Raw genomic sequence first — 19,906 nt, 5'->3', positions numbered from 1 at the left:
ATGAACAAAGGTCTTATGGGTGTGGAACACGGACATGAAGGTGAGTAATTAACGACAGAATTTTCATTTTTGGATGAACTAACCCTTTAATTTCAACATTTACTCATACATAATAATGAAATCAAAACTTGTATCTGTTCATACTATTTAATGAACCTAAGCTAACATGAACTACCAACCAACATTAATGTTATTTAATAAAAGTACAACTTTTGATTAACTAACAATGAACAATACATTTGTTACAGTATTTAATCTTTGTTAACATTAACTTATAAAGTGTTACCAAAATTACTTTTGAACTTTAGACATTTGAGGTCAGTTGAGGTAAATGGAATTAATACAGAAACCTTGATGGTAATTTGTTGGTTTTGGCTGGGTTAGCCTAAATGTTACATTGCAAAATAAATTACAGTCTTGGACTTCAAGCCACCGTTATTAACATTAGAATCACAGTCTCTCTCAGTATAGGTATGAGAGCGGTCAGAGAGACGAAGGATTAAAATTCAGAAGGGAAAACATGACCATTTCCCCCCCTGCAATTGATTGGTGAGGTGTTGTTGTCAACATTAAGATTTGATTACTGCTGACACGATGGCCTGAGTGGAAAACAAAGTCGCGTAATGCCAGTGATGCGGTGTGCATATTAAATATAGCACGGATCCTGTCGCTGTAATTAATATGCTGCTGTGGTTTATGAATTTCCTGTCAAAAACAGAGGACCACAGCAGCATGGACAAACATATGTTGTTTCAATGCTTATTCATTCGCTGTTATGCTTAATAGGTGGAAAAAAGAGTTTAGCATTGCAGCATTTTTGACACGTAACTGACTCCATACAAGACTTCCAATTGTTTGAGCTAAATTAGTAAACATTATAATTTTGAATATTAAATTATTAGCATACACCAGTGTGTGTATTTCACAGTATAATTGGCATCAAAATAAGTAGAATGTTTTCAGCTTGGGTTTCTCACTGTGTGTGTGTGTGTGTGTGTGTGTGTGTGTGTGTGTGTGTTTGTGTGAGGATTGCGTGCCAGGGCTATGTTAGGATCTGTTGCTGTTTCTCTTGAGGAATTTTCTCACCTGCATGATGTTGTGATATTTGCCACTCCAAATAACACATCATATGTCATATGTGACTTCGGCCCTGAAGGCTTACTGATCATCATCAGCCTGTTAAGAAATGTGACATAATTAATGGAGGTAACACTTTAGAATACTGTTCCGTCATAATGAATAACACATGAACAAACGAGTAATACAATAATGACATTCTAAAAAACTATTAACTATCAAGAAACTGAACAAGAATCATTCTGAAGGATTTGGTAATACTTGAATCATTACTAGCGGGTTACCATGATCTTCACTTTAGAATTAATTATGCATTATGCAATATTCACATTAATTATGAACCTTAGTAATCCTCTGGAAGGTATGAAAAAATAGTAATTATTGATTATAGCTAATCAGAATTGCTTGTTAGTTAATAGTAGTTACTAGTAGTGTTACTTATTTATTTCTGTGTAGTTATTCATTAATGACTGAACAGTATTGTAAAGAGTTACCTTAATGGGTTAATGTCAATCTAGTTGCAATATGAGCACTGAAAAGAGTCAGATTATTTAATCCAAGGTTGACATGCACCTTACTTAAGATGTAAATTCTATTAAAACATAAACTTATTGTTTTGCACTTTTTCAGAACATTATGTGCTCTGTTTCCTGTAGAATTGCATCAGTGGTGAGGCCAAAAAGGATGGACCTCGATGAAATCAAATGGATCACTAATTTGTATGTACTCTCTTATTTCATTGTGAATATTATAAAGTGTTCCCCATTTCTTTATTATAAACCATATTTGATCATTTTACACAGCCCAAATGTATAGCTCAGCTTATTGAATATAAAATATTAAAATATTTTAAATATAATAAATATTGAGAACAGAACATATGCATTTTAATAATAACCATAAATATAATAAATATTTATATAAAGATGTATACTACTATTCAAAACTTTGGAGTCGACCATTTTTTTAAAAGATATCTCTTATTCTTAACAAGGCTGCATTTATTTGATCAAAAATACAGATTTTATATTACAATATAAATATATTACAATTTTAAATAAATGCATTTTATTTTAATATATTTTAAAATGTAATTTATTCCTTAGTGGCACCTGGTTTGATACAGGCAAAAGCATGAATTAAGGACAAATGAGTGACTGAGAGGGAACAACTTATAGAACAACACAAACAAGATAATAAATCAAACGCAGCTGAACCAAATGTAGACAAAAAAGAAGCGTGAAAACTGAACAAAGGAAACATGAAACTAATGAAAACATACTAAAAGTCCCTAAACATAATGGTGATACTGTGATGGAAAAGCTAAACTCCAGATCCTTCAGAAATCATTCTAATATGCTGATTTGCTGCTCAAAAAAACATTTCTTTTTATCAGCGTTGAAAACAAGTTGTGCTGCTTAATATTTTTGTGGAAACATGATACATTTTTTCCCGATTATTTGAATAATAGAAAGTTCAAAGGAACAGCAATATATTTGAAACAGAAATTTTTCGTAACATTATAAATGTCTTTATTGTTGCTTTTAATGAATTGAATGCATGAATAAAATAAATCATACTCACCACAAAATTTCAACAATAATCTATGTAAACCTAATAATTGTGAATATAATATAATGCAACTTCTTATTAAATCCAAACAAATATTCTACCAACTTTGGGTGGCTCAACGGTCAATCTTAATGGACCAATGTGATCCGCCCCTTATGTGACCTCACCCCTGAATTTCATTATTTGAGCTCACAAGCCTCTTTCACAGATACTCCCATTCAAAAGGTCCCTGTATATAAAGCACATATTTCAGTGCACATCTCAGGTCAAAAGCACTACTCCTGAGATTGTTTGAAAATAGAAAAAGTTCTTTCAGGCATTAGCCCTACAGAGCAGTTTTGTCCCTTTTTTCCTCCTACGGAGGAGAAAATGAGTGATTCGGCTGTATCTGGGCTCCTTCCTCACTTTCTGTCATTTTCAGGCCAGCGCTCCCCAGAGAGTCCTCCAGCCGTAGGCGTGACATATATAACGCATGGACTCTGTCACGCTGCCTTATTTTAGAGTGCCCCGCTTGGCTGCGGGAACTTTAACTTTATGTAAATCATATTAATAAATTTGCGCCAAAGTTGCTCAAAGGATTTTCACCCACGTTACTGGAGGGTGACAAAGGGGGGGACCGTAATCCCTTTTGTTCAGTTCCGGCTCACTGCGAATACTCTGTGTACTTTTGTATGAACGACTGTACATGTATGTGTGCAGGCAATACTTAGCCACTTAATGTCATCTTTCCATTCATTAGGACAACAGCATACAGTGCCACTATAATAATTACAGATGTGCCAAAACAACAGTGAAGACAAAATATTATGAATAATTGATTCATTTTACCCTTTTAAGACCTAATTTACCACCTGAGCACCATTTGCATTCAATTTTGATATAAAACAATTATTTCAGCATTGCTTACTGAGTTAAAAGCATTAAAAATGTTCCCTTGGTAATGCAGGAGTGGAGTTAAGAGTGATGGATAGATTCAAACTGCTGACATGAATGCTAATCACATATGTAAATACGGTTGCTCTAAGTGGTTTCTATGTTGCTTGTTTGCTGTAAAGTGAGATTGGTTGGTTGGTTGGTTAGACGGTTGAGTTACTGTTTGATGCCATTTTTTTTTCAGTGCTCCTGCCACTGTCAGATTGGCCATTATAGTGCACACACACACACACACACCTACACACACACACACCGCTTTAGCTGTCCCTCTGACTCTCAATTATCAGAGATGTGTTAAAATAGGGAAGTTAATTAGCTCCCTGCAGGGTTAAAGTTTAGAACTGTTAAAACTTAAATGTGTGAAGTCTTTTTTTGTCTGGTGATGGTGGCTATGAACTCAGACTTACTGATTATACACACTCATACAAACATTGACGTAAGGGATAATGTACAGTCAGACTGTCATTATCACAAAATAAAGGGTCTCGTGTCATCTTGAAGAGTTTTATGTGATGATGACTGTCTGACTGTATATTATTCCACATATTACATAGCTACTCACTAAATAAATAAATGAAATGTTGAATTAAAATTAAATTATTACTTGTTACTTGTAGAGACAGAACATGGGGACAGGATGAGAATCAGTTATTCAGCATTTCCCTGTCTTTACTTAGAATGCAGCAGCTGACCAATCAATGAAAATTACATAGTTTTTTTTTACTTATTATTTTTTTCTCAGTACAATTCTTGAAGTACACTAATTTTTGTTCAAAATTAACAACATTTAAGTAACTCAATACATTATCAATCCTTCTTCCAAAACATGTTTTTGTCTCACCCTAATTCACTATGGTAGGTCTATTATAAGCGTTTATATTTTAGACCAAGCGGAATGGTTTTCACAGGAAAATGTCACACGAACAAACAAAAAAATTCTCATTGCATCCACTCGTCAGAGAAACCCGTAAGACTTTCATTCATCTTTGGAACACAAATGAAGATATTTTTAATGAAATCTGAGCAATTTCTGTCCCTCCATTGTACGCACCTACCACTTTGATGCTTCAAAAAGTTCATAAAGAGATCGTAAAACTAATCCATATGAATTTAGTGGTTCAGTCCAAATTTTCTGAAGAGACTTCATATGATGAACAGATTTAATTCAGGCTTTTATTCACATATAAACATTGATCACTGAACATAAACAGAAGCTCAACCGAACTTGCTTGATGCGTGAGAACAAACCTCTTGCGGAAGCTCAAACGTGCTGCGTAACACACGAGAATGAACCTCACTGGTTCTCGTATGCGTCAAGAGAACATGTTTTAGCTTCCGTTTACCATAACTGATGTGTGCATTGATCAATGTTTATATGTGAAGCACAACCAAAACTTTTTTCTGCGAAATGCATGCAGTTTTGTTTTTTAACTGCTAGAGATTCCAAATTTACATAGTGTAACCTTAAAAGATGTATTTAATTGAGAGCACGGCTGAATAAGATATTAAGACTTGTTTTGATAAACTGTATCTTGAATAAGTGCATTTTGTCTTATTGCACTTGCAGATATTTTTCACTTGTTTTTCACTTATTTATACTGAAATAAATGGAAAAAATGCCATTGCATCAAGACAAAATACAAAAACAAAACTTGTATTAAAGATATATTGTCTGAAAACAGTCTCAAAATATTATGCTTCAAAAATAAATTTTACTTGCAAAGTTGAAAGTTGGATAAAATACTTCTTAAGAATACATTTTTTATTTTGCACAGTGTATTTGATTTGATAACCAACAAGGGATTCTAGAAAGTGTGTTGTACAATGTATAATATTTTTGGATAGTTTCTGTATGATAACTGCAAATATACTCAGAAATAGCTGATGAATTTGTATGATTCTAAATGTCTCTTTGTTCATTAGCTATATCACAGTAAGTTCAAGAAATTCAAAAAGCATGATATATTTTTCTTCATTTCTTTATGCATACAAATGAAAAATTTTATATAGTCTATCTATTCTGCCTTAAAAAGTACATCAGAAAATATCCGGTTGCAACAAGGGACGTACAGTCTGTCTTCAAAAGTAAGTGACATTGAATCTGATACTCCACTAGTCCCTCAAGGCTTTTTTTCATTTTAGATTCTTTTTAGACCATTAGTCCAAGTAGGACAGTGATCCAATTCACCATGGACTAAAGACTGGACAGAGGGCGTCTCCTACCAAAATCTCTGCAAATTCACATGATGTCCTAGAAAATATGCTGTATAAGAAGATAGATAGATAGATAGGTAGATAGATAGATAGATAGATAGATAGATAGATAGATAGATAGATAGATAGATAGATAGATAGATAGATAGATAGATAGATAGATAGATAGATAGATAGATAGATAGATAGATAGAATCACATTTCATTGTAATACACCTACAAGCAAACAAGGGGAAACAAAGTTTGTTCTATTTATCTGGAGGCATTTTGGCTTTAATGGGTTTCAGTGTGCTTCATTCTGCCAGCCTGAACCAAACACCTGGGTCTCCACCAGAGCCAGCAAAGATATATCCTCCTTCAGTTCATTTGTGTATGTTTGCATGTAAGGAGCATTGATTAGTGTGAGCTCTCCCTCATGTGATCAATACAGCTGATGAGGATAATTATGAAGCGGAACTGAGATGTGTCAGCGTTAGATATTGTGAATAGGGAAGAAGAAAAGACTTGATGTTATCTTTAGCTCATCATTAGCTTTCATTATGTGTGTGACTAAGACAGTCCGGCTACTAATTGACCACACAGGTTAGTTCTGGTGAAGGTCAAGGCAGACATGGGTTTCATGCTTCAGTACTTAAAGAATACAGACAGCATGACAAAAACCAACAGTATTCCTTGTAAAGACCTGAGGGTGAAATACCGTAATAGAGAACCTAACAAAGTAGAACAGTAACATGAACCTTACAGTGTACTTTTGAAGTGAGACTTACCGTGAACAATGATAATACAAAATATTATCTGTTAGAATATCCAATATAATATCCATTCTTACAGGTAGAAACTAGTGACCTATTAATCTAAATTTAATTTACTGAGACTTTTCACTGTTTGTATCATTGGGCTTCTCTGTGTTTGTTCAGTCCAGACAGACTGTAAGTCTGTGTGTTAGCGTTTTTTTATTTTTCATTAAATAATTAATTTGATCAATGCACTCAAAACCCACGATTCATTCAGAAATTAAAGTGAGAAGTCTTTTTGAGTGAGTCATTGAATCATTCACTTCAATCAATTTGTTCCAAAACACAATTGAGTTTTTTTTCTGCGTTGACTTCATTCTGAACTATTTATAGGCTGAGGAATAAAAAAATCAACAAAGTAACTGTGTGTAAAACAGACATCATTGTTTTCAAACTATAGATTATTTAACATTACCTGCCCGACAACAAGAAGGGATGCTATAAGGAAAAATACCTCTACTTGTTAGGTTCTAAGGGATCGGTTAGGGCTCCAACGGGGAGTGGAGGACCCTACTTTAAAACCCAGACAGTGGGGGAGGGTTCTGCTCAAGTCTCAATCCTGAAGAAGAGCCTACAAAGGGGAGCCTGCTAAGTGCTAGCTACAACCCTTAATATTACTGGCGTTCTAAAAGGGAGCCACCGGGCAGCTATTCTACTTAAAGACCCCAGAATCTTGGGGGAAGCAGCTCAGCCCTCTTTACACACTCATCTAGGATAGCCTGCTATAGCCTGTACTTGATTCAATCAGCATTATACTGACAGAAACAAGGAGGGATGCCCCCTCCAGCCAAACATCCTCGACTCTTTAATGTTGTCTACTACCAGGAACAACTAAAAAAGGGAAAAAGGGAAGCAAATATCCTTCTTAAAAAGCCCAACTGTGGTTGGGAAGGTAATAGTATTAGGAAGACAGAATAAATATACAATACAAGTTCACCCTGCCTCTCCCTTGAGGAAGTACTCTGAGGGGAGAAGGGCCCTTCTTCAAAGTCTGACTGTCTCGCTATTCCAGCCCTCCTACTTAACCCTGAGTTGATATATCCCACCAAAGGAGAGCAATTCTAGCCCACCACCATAATTGCTAAAGGGGCTGGCCCTGCTCTATCCTAAGGGGTATCCTGCAGTACCAGAAAGGGGAGGCAAGGATACTTATGCTACCAGTCTTATGGTTGCTGTTAAAGATTGTAATGGAGCAACAAAGATTATAATCAGTCCAAAAACAAGCTATCTGGTTACATACCCCAGGTGTTTCCTTACTTAAACACCCAATTTTTATGGGGAAGGAATTCAACAGCTCAAGCCCTGTGCCAGACTTATCAGAAGGCGGATCTTAAAATAATCAAAATAAAATAAAATAAACACCATTTACATCTCCTCAGCGATTCGGTCCACTTTACCAAATTGCTTTCTTTCAATCACTTCTCTGAGCTCTTGTCTCTTCCTCCTACCATCAAGCCTCCTCTGTGCTCTAATCCTCGAAGGATTAGATGCTCTCCCTCTTTCCCTACCTCAAGTCTTCAGACTATGATGGACCAGGACCCCTGGCATGGCATGTACAAGCCACCGACCACACCTTTACCTCTCAAAACCTCCTGACTACCGTGTCTGCAAACATGCCAAAAAGCTCAGAGGGGCGAGACCAGTGCATCAAGGTAAAAGATTTTCTCTTTCTCCTTGATGTCCGCCAAGTTCAACCACAGATGCCTCTCCATGGCCCCCAGCAGCACTGTTTGTTTGGTGCCCCGGAGGATCAAATCTGTGGCACGGCACAGCTCAGCGACCACTTCAAGTGACAGAACCACCAACCTGACCTGCTGCAGCATTCGTCCTGCCATTCAAGCACGAGGTGGTCCACAGTTCGGGAAGAAACGGAAGGCTCATTGGAGCAGGGCGGATATGCCCCATCAGGAACCGCCCATCGAGTCTGCCAAAAGCCACTTCCTGTCTCTCGCGCCCCCAAACTAGATCCAATCTAGTCATGGCACGAGCCATTACCTCCAGCAACTCATCATATGTGTCAACCACATCTGCCTCATCCTGGCTGGATAGTGCCAGCAACACCATCTGCTGGATCCAAAGACTCAAGAGAGAGTACATCCTGATTCAGCAGATTGCTCAAGCCAGTGACTGAGAAACACGCGAGAGACATACCTTTCTCGAACTCCTCAGCCAGCTTGACCTGCCATCCCCACAAGTCTCTGCTGTTCCTCAGCGACCGCATGGCCCGAGCAGCGGGGTGCAGACACTTCTTACCCCACTGGCAGGTTTTTGTTTCACATTCCTCAAGCATGAAAGGAGCTTCCTCATATTGTCAAAAACCTTGGATAGGGAGGTACACACTTCCCGAAACGCTTGTTCAAATGCTTATCTATGTTAGATGCCTTCACACGCGCTAACTCAAACAAATGGCTCCTGAAGACAAAAAAGCTGATGACGTATATTGCAGGCGCCCTCTTATACTCACGGGCGCTCCGGTAGTGACGTCATATACTGTTGTCGGCTGATGAAATTGTTGTGTTGGCAAATGCGCTTCAGGCACCGGTCACACTGATTCCAGTAGAGTTGATCTAAGTCACAATGTTGAGTTCAACTTCGAAAGGGAATTTTATGGGCTTGCAGTCGTGTGGTACTGTGGTATATCATAATGAGTAGATATTGATATTTAACTTGTTGATCTTCAATGATGTTTAAATTTCAAACATAACTGCAAATCATTTTTTAAACAGCTTATTTTTGATTTGTAAATTAATATCCTGTAAAGAGGGTATTTATTCATCATTTACTGTGTGCTGCCTCTCAAATTAGATAACATTCTGTCAAACACTTGTTTTCCAGGATAAATATCTACACATTCTTAAATTAATATAATTTTACTTCAGACTCAAAATAACTTAAGATATTAAAGGGTTAGTTCACCCAAAAATAAAATTTCTGTCATTAATTACTCACCCTCATGTTGTTTCACACCCGTAAAACCTTCATTCATCTTTGGAACACAAATTAAGATATTTTGATGAAATCCGATAGCTCTCTGACTCCTAAGTAGACAACAATTTAACCACCACTTTCAGGTTCCAGAAATGTACTATAGACATCGTTAAAATAGTCGACGTGACTGCAGTGGTTCAACCTTAATGTTATGAAGTGACGAAAATACTTTTTTTGAAACAAAAATAACAACTTTATTTAACAACATCTTCTCTTCTGTGTCATTCTCATACGCTGTATACATTCAATGCTTCCAGGTCCAAATGCCGGCTCAGAATTGGCCGACGCTGGTCACGTGAGCAGCATGACGCATGCGTGTGATGCTGACGCGGGAGCCGACCAATAACAAATTGCCGTTCGGACGTTGAACCTGGAAGCGCTGGACATAGACAGCGTATGAGAATAAAAAAATTAAAAGGACGTTTATTTAACCTCATTACTAGAAGAAGCATTTGTGATTTTTCTCTCCTGTTGTCAGTGAGCTTTGAGATGTCTACAGCTGGGTTTCTACAGTTTTATGTGTGCTAAGTATCTACTGTTACACCTCGAAGAACAGAAAAAAATATGTAGACTAGGATATGATAAAGATTTACATTGCTCTCCTGACATGAGCTCTTGTACACATACATGTACTCTTATTTTCAAGGTAAGAGTGGGCTCATGGATACAGCCAAATCATTGGTTGGATCAAATCCTCTAATACAAAATGGGCAGCTGCCTTTGTTAAGTGGCTAAGATGAAGAAAACAGAAAGAAAAAGAAGAGAAAAAGAGAGAGAGGTGAAGAGAGTCCCCTGCAGCGTGCCCTTCATGTGCTCCTGAGAGCTCACGCTCTTAATGGGAGTAAATGTTGCCCTGTCTGACTTACATCCTAAACTCACACACTCATCCCCCTCAAAGACCCCTGCTGTCCTGTCATAGAGTGTGTGTATGTGTGTGTTTGTGTAAGTGAGCAAATTGCTGTAAGGGCAATGTGAGAGGCCAGAGGGGGTCAGGCATGACCACTGGATGCTGTGACTGAATGTGTGACCACCTGCGGGGCCGAAAGCCTTCCACTCCACTGAATCAAAGCTTGTATATTTGTTTAAGTTGCATGATTCATGAAGGGTGACATGGTATTGGCACAGCATGAGGAACTGTCTTCTTGTGATGTGTGTATGTGTTGAAGAGAGACTTTTAAGGCGACAAGGGTGAAGGTGACATTATTGCTATTGCCTTATATAAAGGCAAGAAGTCCTGTGTGTTTATGTTGCCTATTTGTTTTCTCTCAAAATGTCTCATGTACTGTTTTTCAGTTTTGACAGGCATTTTATGTGCTATATAAATTATTTATACTATAAAATAAATCAAATTATTTAATTATAAATAATTATAATTAATATTGATAAAAAATCAGATCAAATTCTTTTTTATTAATTAAAATTTTTTATTAATTAATTAATTGCATAATACTGAATAAATAATTAATTAATTAAATACTAAATAATACCAAATAAATATTGTGGCAGAGGCATTAAAGGGTTAGTTCACCCAAAAATTTAATTATGTCATTTATTACTCACCTTCTTGTCGTTTCACACCCGTAAGTCCTTCGTTTACATTCGGAACAGAAATTAAGATATTTTTGATAAAATCCTGTATTGCCAGCATTTCCTTTTTCAATGCCCAGAAAGGTACTAAAAACATATTTAAAACAGTTCATGTGAGTACAGAGACAAGAGTACATAGTTAATATTATAAAGTGACGAGAATACTTTTTATGCGCCAAAAAAACAAACAAAATAATGACTTTATTCAACAATATCTAGTGATGGGCGATTTCAAAACACTGCTTCATGAAGCTTCGAAGCTTTACAAATCTTTTTTGTTTCGAATCAGTGGTTCGGAGCGCATATCAAACTGCCAAATTCACATGAACTATTGAAATTTCGAAACACTTATGACGTAACAAAGCCTCATTTACTGAAATCACATGATTTGGCCACTCCGAACCACTGATTCGAAACAAAAGATTCGTAAAGCTTTGAAGCTTCATGAAGCAGTGTTTTGAAAATGCCCATCACTAGATATTGTTGAATAAAGTCTAATTTTTTTTTTAGAAACAGGTTCCATGTTAGAGGTGTGAGGTATAGAAATATTAGTATGATACAATGTATATAATATCATGCAAATGAAAGAATTATACAGTATCTACGTGTTATTACAAACCAAACAGCAAAGGTATGAAGGCCCTATTATAGGATATCATTCACTGGGGAATCTATGACTGCTCGTAGAACTATATGGTAAATGATTGTGAAGGAAAAAAAAAAAAAAAAATGTTATAACAGAACATAATATTGCTCTTTAGATTCTATGGGTCATACAGAGTGAATAGAATGATATCCAATATGCTTAGGTCAGCCATAGTGCATGTTGGCCATTTTGATTTTTTTTTTGGCTGCATTTACCAGTGCTTTGGTGTATTGAAACAAAACGTTGTAATTTTCATCATGCACATGCCCTGAGGTTATTTGAAAAGTCTTTGGACACCTAGTGGAAAAAATCCTAAATGATATTCTTGGCCAAATGTCATGATTCACTTTCTGTCCTTAGGTAGCGAGTGCAGAGTTTTTTGTGGCAGTTTGTATTTTGTTAAAATCTTCTTTTCTTTCTCAGTCTTTCAGGACAGCTTTAATCCAAACCGTTCCAGGTTTGGTCAGATAATCTTCTAACTTTTTGGTCAATTTATTAAAAGTTTTTAAGTAGCATAAAGTAGACCATGAAGATGTCAAACAGTGAGTCAAGGGTTGGTCACAATAGCGACATTTTGGTGAATCTGCATGACCAACTTGAACCCGTTGTGAAATCTGAATAGCGAAATATTTTACCCTCATGCAAAATTCCAGATCACGTGGACTCCTATTGCCACATAAGTCACATTTTGTCCGCTGATCATTTGCATCAAGTTGTCATGCCTCAAATTGCCAGGGCTAATCAAAAATTCATGAATTCCAGTCTGTATGAAGCAACACTGTTACAGTTTCCTTTGTTTATATTCCAAGTCAATATGTATTCCAGGCTTATGGTTTGCTGTATTTAACAATTAAATCAAACTCTTCCAATGTTCATTGTTCACACCATGAAAAAACAAACTAATGTATCTCTTGTTCTTCCATTTAGTACCTGAGTTAATCACCTGAAATGATGGAGGTTTACTAGTCTGCAAATTAGATGAATCATCTAAAGTCGGCAAATATGAGCAAGGCAAACTGATGCCTCTCACAGTTCATCTGTTTGTCACAGATGAACTGCTGTTAATCACTGTCTCTACAAACACCTAAAACCTAAACACACACACTCACTTGCACAAACAAAACACTACACTAATGCTCTAAGCAAACTCAGACTTGAACATGTCCACTCTCATTGTCTAGTTCTAGAGGAGATCCAGCAGAGCTATAATGATTCATTCACAGTCTGACAAGCAGATTTTCCACTATCTAAAGGCCAGAGCAACCAGCCCAAACATTTGTTAAAAAGCAAGCATTTTTTGACAGGCAGAGAAGGAGCAATAGAGAAGGAAATTGTAGGGTTATCAAATAAAATTTGGAAGGAGAGGAGCAGGAGAAGAAATGCCAGCCAAATACGGGCGCATTAACCATGGCACGAGTCCCAGTAACCCGCTCTGTGGAGGCCAATCAAATATTCTATTACATTACACCCCAATTTTTGCCCTGCGCTCCATCCTGTGCCAATTTGGAGGGGCTCAGTGGACCAAGAGGGTTGTGTATACGATGCCTCGTGGAGGAAGTGTTTACCCTCTCGCCATCTGTCTGCATAGTTGGACATATTGGAAATCAAAGTGGGGGACAGAAGGGGACAGTGTCCCAGGGTGCTAAAGGCTCTGGCTTGAGCCGCCACCGTTAAGCAGCTCATGGGTCTAGATGTACACATGGAGCCAGTGGATGCAGAGTGTGTCTAAAAGGTAAAGAGAAGACATGGGCCTACAGTGCATTTTCAAGTCTCGCCACAGATTCTGGATTGAGGTCTGGACTTTGACTGGGCCATTCTAACACATGAATATGCTTTGACCTAAACCATTCCATTGTAGCTCTTGCTGTATGTTTAGGGTCGTTGTCTTGCTGGAAGGTGAACCTCCATGCTTTCCTAGAGTCTTTTGCAGACTCTAACAGGTTTTCATCTAAGATTGCCCTGTATTTGGCTCCATCCATCTCTCCCATCAACTCTGGCCAGCTTCCCTGTCCCTGCTGAAGAAAATCATCCCCACAACATGATGCTGCCACCATCATGTTTCAGGATGGGGGCGGTGTGCTCAGGGTGATGTGTAGTGTTAGGTTTCCACCACACATAGCATTTTGCATTTAGGCCAAAAAGTTCAATTTTGGTCTCATCTGACCAGAGCACCTTCTTCCACATGTTTTCTGTGTCCCCCACATGGCTTGTTGCGAAATGCAAAGACTTCTTATGGCTTTCTTTCAACAATGGCTTTCCTCTTGCCACCCTTCCATAAAGGCCAGATTTGTGGAGTGCACGACTAATAGTTGTCCTGTGGACAGATTCTCCCACCTGAGCTGTGGATCTCTGCAGGTCCTCCAGAGTTACCATGGGCCTCTTGGCAACTTCTCTGACTAATGCTCTCCTTGCCCGCCCTGTCAGTTTAGGTGGATGGCCATATCTTGGTAGGTTTGCAGTTGTGCCATACTCTTTCCATTTTCAGATGGTGGATTGTACAGTGCTCAGTGAGATGTTCAAGGCTTGGGATATTAATTTATAACCTAACCCTGCTTTAAACTTCTCCACAACTTTATCCCTGACCTGTCTGGTGTGTTCTTTGGTCTTTTCTGTTTGTTCACTAATGTTCTCTAATAAACTTTTGATGGCTTTGCAGAACAGCTGCATTTATACTGAGATTAAATTAAACACAGGTGGACTCTATTTACTAATTAGGTGACTTCTGAAGGCAGTTGGTTCCACTGGATTTTAGTTAGGGGTATTAGAGTAAAGGGGGCTGAATACAAATGCACATCACACTTTTCAGATATTTATTTGTAAAAAAATTTGGACACCATTTATTATTTTCCTTTCACTTCATAATTATGTACCGCCTTGTGTTGGTCTATGACATAAAATCCCAATAAAATATATATATTTTTTGTTTGTGGTTGTAATGTGTCAAAATGTGGAAAAGTTTAATGGGTATGAATACTTTTGCAAGGCACTGTACATGTCCTTGATGAGGAGCCATGCAGGTATACACATATGAACACATACAGAACCAATGTCCAAAGTCTGAAGTCAAACAGAAAAGTACAAAAGGTAGCAGTAAGGCATAAGGATAAAATCCCAGACACATACAGTATGTGTTAGGGAAGAAGTCATCATCAATATTAGATCTGAAAAAGAAGAAGAAGAAGAAAAAAAACATTATCTAGCTGAGGCTATTCTAAATGTCGTTATCAGTAATGGGAAGTTTACTGTGAAGTCACAGAGCGCAATGGTAATGTTTCATCAAGCCATCTGAATTTTCAACAACCAAGTCAAAAACACAAAGCATCCCATTTTTATTTATTTTCGACACATAAACTGTCAGTCATGTAGGTAGTCAGACATATATTTGGTTGACAGACAGAGAGATATTTGGATTACAGACATATACATAGTCAGTCAGATGGATACATAGACAGTAGCTGCATTTACGTTACCCTTTAAATTGCGCAATTTGAAATTGCGAATTGAAAATACGCTCAATGGAAACACGCCAATTTCGCAGGTGGTTTTTCAGGCAATTTTAAAAAAAAGGAACATTTTGCAAAACTGCAATGGAAACTTGTCTTATGTAAAAGTCAATCATTCTTTATAGAGGGTGCGTTATGTTTGGACAGAAGATGAGAGTTTTTCATTAAACTCATAAAAGACAAAAGTATTACGGGACTACTGGATTCTAAACAACAAAGAAATGCCACAATTTGAATTTATCAAGACTTCGAAGCAGATAGGAGGGAGAAACACCCAGAAACACCTCATATGTGGCTGCTCCAACATACCAGCATCCATTCCAATGATTTTTGGAATGACTTATCGAGAGAGAAAAAAAAGAGATGTTTTAGTCACATAACATCGTTTTTTATTGATATTTAGAAAATATCACAAACGTTTTACACAAATCTGTAATGGAAATGCAGCTAGTGAGTCAACAGACAGACAGACAGATGTGTGGCCAAATTACACAAGCCCACTTGTGGACTTCAAATGATTATGAAACATTTGGTCAAAACCTTTCCAAAGAATCTACTTCAGTAAAAAGCACTTATCTGAGTAGATGAGAGCATGTGATATCAGCATGTCTCTCTCAGAGATGACCCCACTAACATATCAGTGACAGTGTGTAACCCTCAAAAAATTCAGAAATGTCCTTCCCATAAATAAGATAGAAAATATTAAACTATATGAAATGAGCCATATGAAACTATTTCCTCTGCTCCTTTCCATCACCTGCTCCCTCCTCCTGGCACAGACAGGTGTCCAAGCAAACATCCATCAGGGCTTCAAACTGATTCAGATACGGGCACCATGCTAATCCCGAATCCCAAGTGGAAGGTACTAATTGCTCAGTGCTGGTCTGAATCCACCCGGCAGGCTGCCAGGGAAGGTTGGGAACAGTATGGAGAAGGAAAAAGAGGATAAGACACATCGACAGAGCCCTGGAAGCTGGGACTGAGGAATGAAACTTGATGATTCCTCAACTTCCAATTTCTTACTTAAGACCCATTTCCCTTTCCTCCTCTAACAGTTGGAGTGGCTAATTAAGCACGATGCGGAGGGCTCATACTGTTATGTTGACTGGCACATGCTCCAGTGACTGTGGGCAGATTGTGCATGGAGGGGTCCATTAGAGAAGCCGAGCTGCAGGAGTGACTGCAGAGCCCACTGAAGCTGCGGCGGTGGGATGAGATGGAGAGGAGATAATTGGGGAGTAAAGTCACAGATCCAGCCGTCCCATGAAGACCCTTTAGGCACTAGCCAATGAGCAGTGAGCTTCCAAACAGGCCACTCTGCGGTGTCCCTTCTGTAGTGCCATTCAGCCATAGGCCTATAGGAAAATACTGTTTGAAAACTATTAAATTACAATTAATCTCCAAAGTGAGGGTTTTAAACTCAGAGATGTTTCTGCTTTGCAAGGGAACATTATTGGATACTTTGTTCATTATTTTATTTTATTTAAAAAAAATATTGAGTAGTATTCAGTGTTTCTATGTTAGTTTAATTATGAATTTATTTATTTATTTATTTTGAGTTATTTTAATTTATGAATTATTTTAATCAGATCAGACTTTCCCAATTAATCTTAAATGCATACCTCAGGTCTTTAGCAACTGCCATTTATTTATTTTTTTTAATTAGGGCTCCACCTCAATCTCTTCTTTATCAACAATATAACAAGAAAAAAAAAAAACAACAACAAAAAACAGATTTGTTAAAGAATGTCTATTTTCTAACTTTTTTCTAAGATTTTTTAACTTTTTTTCTCTGCAACAATACTGAATCTCTGACATCCCAATAAATACATTTCACCTTTCTTTCTCAATGTGGCAATGTCTGATAAACAACTTTGACATGATGGATCAATCATAGTAATGACCGCAGCTTTAAAACTAAAGAATACACAAGTATCATCAGCAAACCTTGACATGGCTCAGCGATTTTCTGCAGATCACGTAATCAAGTATTAACTAGTAATAACTTTCACTAAAAGCCTTCCTTCCACCGGAAAAAAATAGTCCCTGACCATGAACAGAAATAGAAGTTACATTATTACGCCAATAGATGGCGGCAAAGACTGTCTTTATAAGTGTGTCAGTCAGTAGCGAAGACTTTTACATTGAAAAGACTGAATTGTTGTGAACACGGAACAAGATGCAACTGATAAATGCTTTGACTAGCGCTGTCAGTCATGGGAAAACCCCTTAACTGTTAAAAGGACAAGATAATACATCGGACATTTAAACAGATTTTTTATTATGAACATAGGACTGACCTGTAGGAAAATGCTAAATCTGAATGCAGGTAATAAACGGTCAAAAGAAGCGGTCATAGCCGCGTTTTATTGTGAATAAAACACAGCTATTGACCAATCAGAATCAAAGATAGAAACTAACCATTTTATAAATTGTTATTAAAATATCAGGACAGTTTTATACCATTGGGGCATAAAAGTTTAGAGATCCATCCTTGTTAGATATACCTGTACATTCCGGGTCGATAAAGACCCGAATATGTAATAATGATTGGCAAAACATTCATGCATTTAAGGGCTAAGGAATCAATAGGATACCTTCAAAATGCTAAATAGCTGTACATCAGTGCTTTGTTATGTGTTTTAAACTAACTTATGTTCTAAGTGTATCTTTCTCACAGTGAGAGCCATTGAGATGATTCAGATTTGTTTTTTGAGACAGATGGAAGGTGTCAGCCCATCCTACTCATCCGTCATCTGCTCAGGACCACCACACATGAGGTTCAGACCTGATCCTGTCACCACTGTGCCCGACATGTTTGTGCAAATGTGAGTGACAGAAACAGAGATGCTCCTGCATCTGACAGCAAGAAAAATGAGCCTGTCTTACTTACAGACAGGGATAGCTCCGCTACCCGACATGAACAGCAATAAGAAACAGACAATTTAATTTAAACAGCATAATACTGAACAAGTATAATATAATGTTCCTCATATTGCAATAAAATACTTTAAATTTCATAGAAACTGTTTGCTTTCCATGTCCAGTGTAACTATTGCTCTTTTCCAAAACAGAGCTGCCTATGTAGCATTACATATTTAGCATTATATAGTGCTGCCCATTAGGATGGCTCATTTTAAAGTTGTTTCTTTTATGATCCATAATGGCGAATTAAACCATAAATATACACAACAGTTCAAAAGTTTGGGGTTGGTAAGATTTCTAAAATATTTTTAAAAGAAGTCCATTTCCAGCTATTTATTTGATCAAAAATTGCTAAAAATAGTAATATGGTGAAATATTATTATAGTTTTAATTAAATAAATGTTTTCTGCGATGTATTTTCATTACTGTACAAAGTTTTTATATATGTGGGCTGTGAGTGAGCCAGTCATGAGAAGAGGAAGTCAGCAGACTGAAGATGATTTATGCTATCATGCTTAAAAAGTGAAACATCCACAGGGACAGAGAGAGATCTGTTCTCCGCTTCAGGGGTTTAAATACTGTACCTTCCTCTCCCCCATGAGAGTTTTTACCACATCCTCTTCCTCCATCTCTCTCTCATGAGAGTAACCCTTTTCCTTCTCTCTCAGTCTCTCTTAATCTCTCAAGAAACACTGGCGGCCCGCCCCAGAGAAGAGCCCTGACTAATATTTATTCAGTTATTCATTCTATCTCTCGCCATTTGTCTCCATATCTCTTACACTCTCCGAGAAAATGAGAGTTGATGCTTGTAATGAGCTTAAAATACAGACCCGACAGACAGGCTCCTCAATAACCTCAAAGCTGCTTCAACCTACCATGTCGACTCTAATTTAGCGCAGCATCAACCACCAGATATTTTAAAACCATAGGACTTGACGAGCATGACAGTGTATGAAATACGACACTGCGCAGAGCCACACACACACACACATAAACTTGTGATCGGTGAGATGGGAAATGAGCACTGTAACACATGATTCTTAGATCAAGTAAATACTGCAGAAAAACAACCAAAGATGAACTTTAATACTGTAGTTGATTTTTTAATGTTCTGAAGTTCTCATAACATGTATAAAGCATCTCAGAGCAGCCTTTAAATTGTGACACAGTTTTTTTTGTTGCAGTACAAAATATACATGATTATAATACATATATCTTTTGTAACAATATAGATGCCTTTACTGTTACTTTTGATCAATTTAATGCATCCTTGCTGAAGTACAAATTTACACAATTAATTACTAACTACAAAACATACACACACACACACGCACACACACCAACTTGATATAAGGTCAGGCCCAACATTTATAATGTAAATTAATTAAACTAAAAAAAGCCATGCAAACTGTCACCTCCAATTTCTTAATCCCTCTCTCTCTTTTTTTAACAGTGGAGTTTAAGACAAAAGATCAATAGTTGTGTGTGTGAAGCATCCCGAGAGGTGCGGGTCGAGAGCCACTTCTGGAAGGCCAAGGTCCCCCATCATTTTTTCTGTCACTGCTCTCTCACTTCCAATACGCTTACTTCTGAATGAAGGTTAAATCCACAGCAAAGGCACAGAAGACAAAAAAAAAAAAAAAAATGTTCTTCAGACTGTTCTTCCT

The 19,906-nt window shown here is 37.4% G+C and overlaps 1 long non-coding RNA gene across 1 annotated transcript; it reads left to right on the top strand.

Moving 5' to 3' along the window:
- Positions 1-477: 477 nt before the first annotated feature.
- Positions 478-18,264, top strand: LOC137021131 (uncharacterized). The gene is made up of 3 exons (XR_010895281.1): positions 478-549; positions 1,734-1,796; positions 18,036-18,264. It is a non-coding gene; the product is annotated as an uncharacterized lncRNA (long non-coding RNA).
- Positions 18,265-19,906: the final 1,642 nt, after the last annotated feature.

The sequence above is a fragment of the Chanodichthys erythropterus genome, chromosome 6 (genome assembly GCF_024489055.1).
Source record: "Chanodichthys erythropterus isolate Z2021 chromosome 6, ASM2448905v1, whole genome shotgun sequence".
Taxonomy (NCBI): domain Eukaryota; kingdom Metazoa; phylum Chordata; class Actinopteri; order Cypriniformes; family Xenocyprididae; genus Chanodichthys; species Chanodichthys erythropterus.
This window is presented reverse-complemented; position numbering and strand designations above follow the sequence as displayed.